The sequence below is a fragment of the Dipodomys spectabilis genome, unplaced genomic scaffold, assembly GCF_019054845.1.
Source record: "Dipodomys spectabilis isolate Male_0828 unplaced genomic scaffold, ASM1905484v1 ptg000132l, whole genome shotgun sequence".
Lineage (NCBI taxonomy): Eukaryota > Metazoa > Chordata > Mammalia > Rodentia > Heteromyidae > Dipodomys > Dipodomys spectabilis.
This window is the reverse complement of record NW_024870809.1, coordinates 679,639-687,987: the sequence shown is the minus strand read 5'-3', so window position 1 is coordinate 687,987 and position 8,349 is coordinate 679,639.

Below are 8,349 nucleotides of genomic sequence, written 5' to 3'. Positions count from 1 at the left end.
TTCAAAGCAAGGTCTCTATTGAATTCATACCAATTTTGTCCTTGTTTCACTGTTTTGTTATTCACCTTCCCCTCCCCAGATTAGACAACTGTATATACAAGATGCAAGGTACCAAAATCAAGTACAGTGACAACAGGGGATATAGCATAGGGGGAAGAACATACAGAGGAACCAAAAAATCACCTAGTATAATTAAGAAAACAACAAAGACAGACCTCTTGTGTCCATATCTTGGGATTGATTTCACTTAGCATCAATTTATATGATCATATGTACAGAGCGTTTGAGCTTTTCAACTCATCTGATAGGATTATCCTATACATATACTAATTATTGCAAATAAGGGAAACCATGGGGCCTAAATTTATTTGGGACAGGCTTACTTCACTTAATATGATTTTTTCCAAGTCTTTCCATTTCCTAGCAAATGGGGTGGTGTTGTTCTTTCTGATGGAAGCGTAGAATTCCATTATATATATTACATGTTCTTGATCCACTCATCTACTGAGGGGCATCTGGGTTAATTACATATCTTAGCTATGGTAAATAATGTTGTGATAAACATAGCTGTGCTGGTAACCTTAGTATGGCTGTGTTTGTCTTCATTTGGGTATATGCCCAAAAGTGGGATTGCTGGAGGCCACCATCTGTTCTTCAAAGAATTCCCTTTTGCAACAAATCCTCAAAGAAACAACTGCCCCATCAACAAGTGGGCCAAAGTCTGAAAGAGAGACTTCTCTGAAGAGGAAATTAGAATGGCCAATAGACATATGAAGAAATACTCAACTTCTCTAGCCATAAAAGAAATGCAAATCAAAACAACATTGAGATTCCACCTCACCCCAGTTAGAATAGCTATAATAAAGAAACCTAATAATACAGATGTTTCAGGGGATGTGGCCAAAGGGAACCCTACTGCATTGTTGGTGGGAGTGTAAACTTGTTCAACCACTCTGGAAAGCATTATGGAGGTTCCTCAAAAGACTACATATAGATCTCCCCTATGATCCAGCTTTCTCCTCTTCATATATTGTAAAAAAAATTCCTTTCTGGGACTAATAATGGAGGATATATTGCTACGCAGATTTATAAATTATTGATTCAATTACTTTTTTTTACATTTTATTTTATTGTAAAGATGCTATATGTAAGTTTACATGAGTAAGGTAATGTTTAAATGTATATTCATAGTGTTTAAAATGTTCAATCATTTTTGAAATGTATATTCTTCAAGCAATTTCTCATTCATGTTGAATTTTCAAATTTAACATCATAAAAACATTCATAGTTCTTTACCATGTGTAAAATATAAATATGTAATATATAAAGTTAAACGTGTATATCTATATACAGTTGCTGCCTATCCATTCATATTATTATTTATACACTAAATTTTAACAAATATTTGTCCTTTTATTTTTGTCGGTCATGGGGCTTAAATTCTGGGCCTGGGTGTTGTGCCTGAGCTCTTCAGCTCAAGGCGAACACTCTACCTCTTGAGCCACAGCACCACTTCCAGTTTCCTAGTTGTTTATTGGAGATCAAAGCCTGCCGGGGCAGGCTTTGAACCGTGATTCTCAGATCTCAGCCTCCTGAGTAGCTAGGATTACAGGCGTGAGCCACCGGCGCCCGGAATTACTTCTTTTTTTATTTTTTTTAATTTATATTTGGCTAATCCTTGGGGCTTGAACTTAGGGCCTAGGCACTGTCCCTGAATTTCTTTTGCTCAAAGTTATTAGTCTACCACTTGAGCCACAGTACCACTTCTTGCTTTTCTGTTTGTGTGGTACTGAGGAATAGAACCCAGGGCTTCATGTATGCTAGGCAAGCACTGTACCACTAACCACATTCCCAGCTCTATTTTTTATTTTTAATATTACTTGCTGTGCTAATCATTTTTATTATCAAAATGATGTACAGAGGGGTTACAGTTACATAAGTAAGGTAATAAATACATTTCTTGTCGAACTTGTTACCTCTTCCTTATTTTTCTCCTCCTTTCCCTCCCCAAAATCAACTCCCCCACAATTGTACAGATCATTTCCAACACATTGTCTTGTGAATATCACTGTTGCATTGGTTCCTCCTTGTCCTTTGTCTCACCATTCTGTTGTTCTCCATCCTTACCCTAATTCAGATAAATATATATTCAATACCAGGTTACCAAAATCAAATACAGTTACAAGAGGGGATAAACCATAGGGAGAAGAACATAAAAAAGAAACGAGAAATCATATAGTGCATTAAAAACAATAACAACTAAGTAAAAACCTCTTGTGCTAATCCTTATTTTATCCTATGTTGTAATAACTTTGATTTTGTTCTGTTTTTCTACCCATATGTGTAGTTTCCTTCAATGGCATGCCAGTAGAAGTGATGCCTTTAACTTTGACCAAATGAACTTAATTATCAAATATAGTGTTCACTTATACACTTTCCCTTTGTAAGCTTTCAAACAACAATTCCTTGATGCCAATTTGTTGTACTATAATTCAGTTCAGTTCTGACAGAAAATAACTACAGTGGGTACAAACATCACAGGTTAAGGGACTCAGTTTCATGATTTCTCCAACTCTCTCATGCTGCCATCTCCACTTTCCAGGCAATCCACTTCTAACCTGCCTTCAAATTCAGGGCATTCCATAGTCCTATTTCTTGTTTCATAATTTGCTAGAATGACTTACACCACATAGAAAAAGTATATTTAAAATTACTAATTCATTATAAAAAATAAAAATGGGTATCAAGAGAAAGAATTCATAAGACAAGGCATAGAAGTGTCCTGAGCATAGGGGCCTCTCTTTCTGAGGAGTCAGGCTATGTACTCTGCCAGTAAGTTGATATTTTCACCAACCAAAAAAACACTTTATCTCTTATTTGCCAATTTTTCTAATCCTTTTCCCCTTCTCTGAAACTAAAGATGAAAAGGAAAGTTAGAAGTGTCTAATAACATCAATTATTCCTCTGAAAATACACCCACATCATAAAGCAAACAGTGCAGCCTAGGACCACTCAGCTCTCTAGCATAAGCTTAAATATTTCCAAAAGGAAATTGCAATAAAAAACTGATTCCATTAGTAAACATAAACTCAAGACAAGTTCAGTGTTATTTTTGCTAGCACTATGGTTTGAACACAGGCACAGGACCCTTTGTAACACACCCCAGCAAAAATCCCCTTTTTGCCAGTACATGAGTTTGAAGGTTTTAAATAATCTTATTATCACAAAATAACAGCTTTAGAACACTAAAAAAGTTATATACTTTATTTAGTCAAATATACAATATACTTCTTTTGAAATATTTGTGTAAAACCATGCACTTGAAATTCACAGGACTCCAAAAGTATTATAATTTGGCATGATTTAATCAGATATAAAAATCAGATATTTGTCTTTTCAAAATGTTTTGCTACATAAGAGATCTATATGAAAGGCTTTGACATTTTAGAGAATCTTCCTAGGATATAAACAATCACATCTAGGTTGATATTTTGAGACTAAAATCTCTGGTTCTTACAAAGAACAGTCGTGAAATGAAAAATATTAACACTATCATTTAGAGTAAGATATACCCTTTCTTCTTTGCATTATATATCTTGGTTTGGCTAGGTGATCTCCAAACCCTTACTTTTCCCAACTCTTTCTGCTTTTGAATGTCCAGTGACTTCTTCCATTGCCTTTGGAAAATTAAGTCATACTTGACTATGAATAAAGAACCATTGTCCTTCCAAAATGAAAGGTCCTCATTTTGCTTTCTTAGAATAACTGCTTGGTGGTCAAATTTTATTGGAATTTTGTCATCATTGTAGCATTTTAGTTGCATGGCATATAAATGATACCTTAGTTACATAATTTGAAATACTATTTCACTGCATATGGTAGTTTTACACATCCAATATATTTTTTCAAACATAATACTGATGAGAGATGGAAGAGCATCACTAAGAAAATACTGACCTGAATGTCAGGGAATATAGTTTTAGTTCAGCCATTGATTTTTATGTGACTCAACCAGGTTGGTATTTGTCATTGAACTGTAGGAATGCACTATTGTCAAAGTCCTTCTAGTTCTAAAATTATTTATAAAATTATGCAAAAATATGTTCCACAGTTGATCCAATTTCTGTGTTGGAAAAGTCTAGAAAACAAACCTGGAAAGGTTAAATTGATTCAAAGCTTTGGATGCTTATAAACTGTTGTGGCATTTATATCTTCAGCCTTTTGGGATTTTTAAGATCTCATATTCTACCCATATTTATTTCATTTAGTCGCCTTTCAAAATATTTTAGTTATTTTCTGCTTTACATATGTAACATAATGAATAACATTTTATATGTTCACCAGAAAAGACTGTATTTCATTTTAGATTACTGATTGATTTACATTCACTTGCATTGTCTTTTATTTCTGTTTAGACTTATATTGAACTGTTTAGATTGCTTTATATAAAAATAATGATTTATATAATCCATAAATGTTATCTGAATCTGGTAAGTATATTCAGACTAGCTGTGAACTGATTAGCTTCCAACAATCTGCTTTGCTTACTACAGCTGCCTGTAACAACGATATAGCTGTAATAATGTTTAGTAATGAGGTGAAGATAGAGAATTGTTAGGGGTATTTCAGGCATTATGTGAATGCCTGGAGAAACTATTTTTCAATGAAGCTTGAAAATAAGAGATGTCAAAGAAATACTGTGATGAATGAATAAAAATATGGTAGATTGATTGGTAGAATATCAACACCTTTAAAGACTAAGTCCACACTAAGTTACTCATATTAGAAAGGGAGTTGCATTTCATAGAGAAATACCTGTGCTCATTGCACTTTCCAGGAAACTGTTTTGGAAATAGATTGCAACTCATAAAATGACTACCAGTTAATGTCATCATCCTTACTGATAATGCTCAATATTCCATCCTTGTCTATATTAAAAATTGTTAGAGTTAAACCTTTGCTGATAATCGTCAACTTATTTCTTTATAACTATCCTATAGAAAGATTTAGGTCTTTCAATATTTATAATATGCTCATTAGGAAAAAACCCACCGAGTCAAAATATTCATTTATGTAAAAAATATTGTTGGCTACTTCACTGTCAGGAGAACAATTATTTGCAGAGAAATAAGCACTTGGCCCATCAACAAAATAATGAAGAAGCAGAGTGTACCACTAGCTCTGATTGGAGGGATAAATTAAAATCTTAGTTTCAATATTTCCTGGCTATATGACCTTCACAAATTTTGAGCTTCTTCACTATTCTGTGAAATAAACCTACTATTTGGTACCTACCTACTAGGGATATTAGCTAGAGTTGTCTAAAATATTGTCATATTGGGGTTCAGGACATGTAACCCCTATAAGTGTTATGGGAAACCAGAATCTAACATGCAAGAATATATTTTTCTTGTCATATTTTAAGTTAGTTATTTTGGAGGAACTGCAGATAAAAAGGAACTCTGAAAGTGGCCATCCAGCAATCACATTTACATCTATAAAATAATTTTTCATTAGTAAACAAAATAGAGCTGCTTTAAAAAGTGTTTAATATCCAGAAGACACTTCTTATATTTATGAAAATGGTTAGTCACCTAATTCTCCCCTTTTACCCTCATAGAACTTACCTTTGCTCCCTGTCAGAGACCTCAATCCCCTATGACTTTCTGTAGCTCAAGATGCTGTACATGCTTACATAATTTGCCCTTTTTCAAATCTCCAATGCATATGCACACAAATAAGAAGAGTTTTCCTGATAACCTGTTTTATGTCAAGTTAGTTTATAATATAACAAAAAAACCTAATTGCATGGACAAAACCCACTATTTTCCTCCCTTACAGTTAAAATGGACTCTATTTTTTATTATAATTACTTATATACAAAAATGTTTTAGAGGACACTGTTTATTAATGAGTGCATTTATTGTAGAAAAAGTCTTGTAAGGCAAAGGAAATCAGGCAGACACTATAAAATGTCACAATTATAATACTAAATAATGCTTCTGAGAGTTTCAAAGAAAATTTAATGCTATTGTTCCTCGTCTTTTTGATATAAAGTTTAAAATAAGTCACTTTAAAATGATTGGTATAAAAATAATAGATATTCTGCTTATAGAACAGGAGTAGGTAGATTGGAAAGTTGAGCTCTCATCCTGAAGAAATGAAGGGCAAAAGAGAAATGATACTCAGAATAAGGACAGGTAATCAGAAGTGATTGGTATGAAAGCAAACTTTTAAGACCATAACAACATGGATTTAAAAGATAACTAGGAAGAAAAAATAGTTTTAAGTTTATTTCCCAAACTCTTAGAAACAAATCGCCAGAATACTCAAAGTGTGCATATAGTCAAAGGTAAAATATTTATTTTATTTTTTAATTAATTTTTTATTGTAAAAATGTTGTACAGAGGGGTTACAAGAGTAGAGTAATGAGTACATTTCATAGCGAGCATTGTTACCTCCTCCTTTATTTTCCCCCTACCATCACTTCCTTCCCCACTTCCCCAACTCCTCCCGCCGCCTCCCACCCCGACATTGTAAAGTTGCTTTTCAATATAGTGTCCTGTACATCTGATCATCACAATGGGTCAGCCTGAATCCTCATTTAAGCGTTCTGCAATATCCCTTCCCTTCCCAAATTACAGAATTATATATACAAGATGCAGAGCACCAGCATCAAATCCAGTGAAAACAGGGGTTACACCATGAGGGGAGAAGCTTTACGCTGACAAATATGGACAAATTTCTAGCAAATATTGACATGCCCAAACTAAACCAATATTATTTAAAACAATTTAACAGACCCATATCAAGCATTGAACTAGAAGCAGCAGTACAAGACATCCCACTCAAGAAAAGTCCAGAACCGGATGGATTTACAGCTGAATTCTACAAGGCCTTCAAAGCAGAATTCACACAAATACTCCTCCATCTTTTTAATGAAATTGAAAGCAAAAATTCACTACGACACTCTTTTTATGAACCCAGGCAGGGACTCAACAAAGAAAGAGAACAATAGAGCCATTTTTTTGATGAATATTGATGCAAAATTTCTCAACAAAATCTTGGCCAATCGACTTCAACAACTCATCAAAAGAATCATACACTACAATCGAACAGGATTTATTTCATGGATGAAAAGCTGGTTCAATATACGCAGAGCAATTAATATAATTCATCTCATCAACAAGAGCAAGGATAAAAACCATATAGTTATCTCAATAGATGCAGAAAAAGCATTTGACAAGATCCAACACCCCTTTGATAAAGATTCTGGAAAAACTAGGAATCCATGGAACATTCTTCAATATAATAAAGGCTATATATGACAAGCCTACAGCCAGCATTATACTTAATGGCAAAAAGTTAAAACCATTTACTCCAAATTCAGGAAGGAAACAAGGGTGTCCACTCTCTCTACTCTTCTTCAACCTAGTACAGCAAAATGACAAGATGCAGACATAAAGGGGATCCAAATATGAAGTAAAACTCTCTCTCTCTTTGCAGATGAAATGATGTTGTATTTGAAGACCCTATGGACTCTACTCCCAAGGTACTTGAGCTGATATTGAAATTTGGCAAAGTGTCAGGGTAAAAAATTAAGCCTCAGAAATCAATGGCTTTCCTGTATGCCAATAATGAGAAGAACGTGGCTGAAATTAGGAAAGCAACCCCTTTTGTAATAGTCCCACAAAAAATAAAATACTTAAGGGTTAACATAACAAAACCGGTGAAGGACCTGTATAATGAAAACTTTAAATACCTGAAAAGGGAAATCAAAACAGAACTTACAAAGTGGAAAAACCTCCCATGCTCCTGAATTGGAAGGAAAAACATCGTGAAAATGGCAATACTTCCCAAGGCTATCTACAAATTCAATGTGATACGTATCAATATTCCAACCTCATTCTTCAAGGAAATAAAAGAGGCAATCCAAAAATTCATATGGAACAATAAAAGACTCTGAATAGCAAAAATGATCCTTAACAGAAAGAACAGTGCTAGAGAAATATCAAAACCAAATTTCAAACTCTACTACAAAGCCATAGTAATCAAAACAGCTTGGTACTGGCACAAGAACAAACCTGAGGACCAATGGAATAGGACTGAAGACCCAGAAATGAACCCACAGACCTATAGCCACCTAATTTTTGACAAGGGAGCTAAAGAAATAGAATGGAAGCAAGACAGCCTTTTCAGTAAATGTTGCTGGCAAATTGGTTAAACACTTGTTGAAAACTAAAATTAGATCCTTATATATCACCCTGCACCAGAATCAACTTCAAATGGATCAAAGACCTCGAAGTGAAAGCAGACACCGTGAAAACATTACAGGAAGGAATAGGAGAA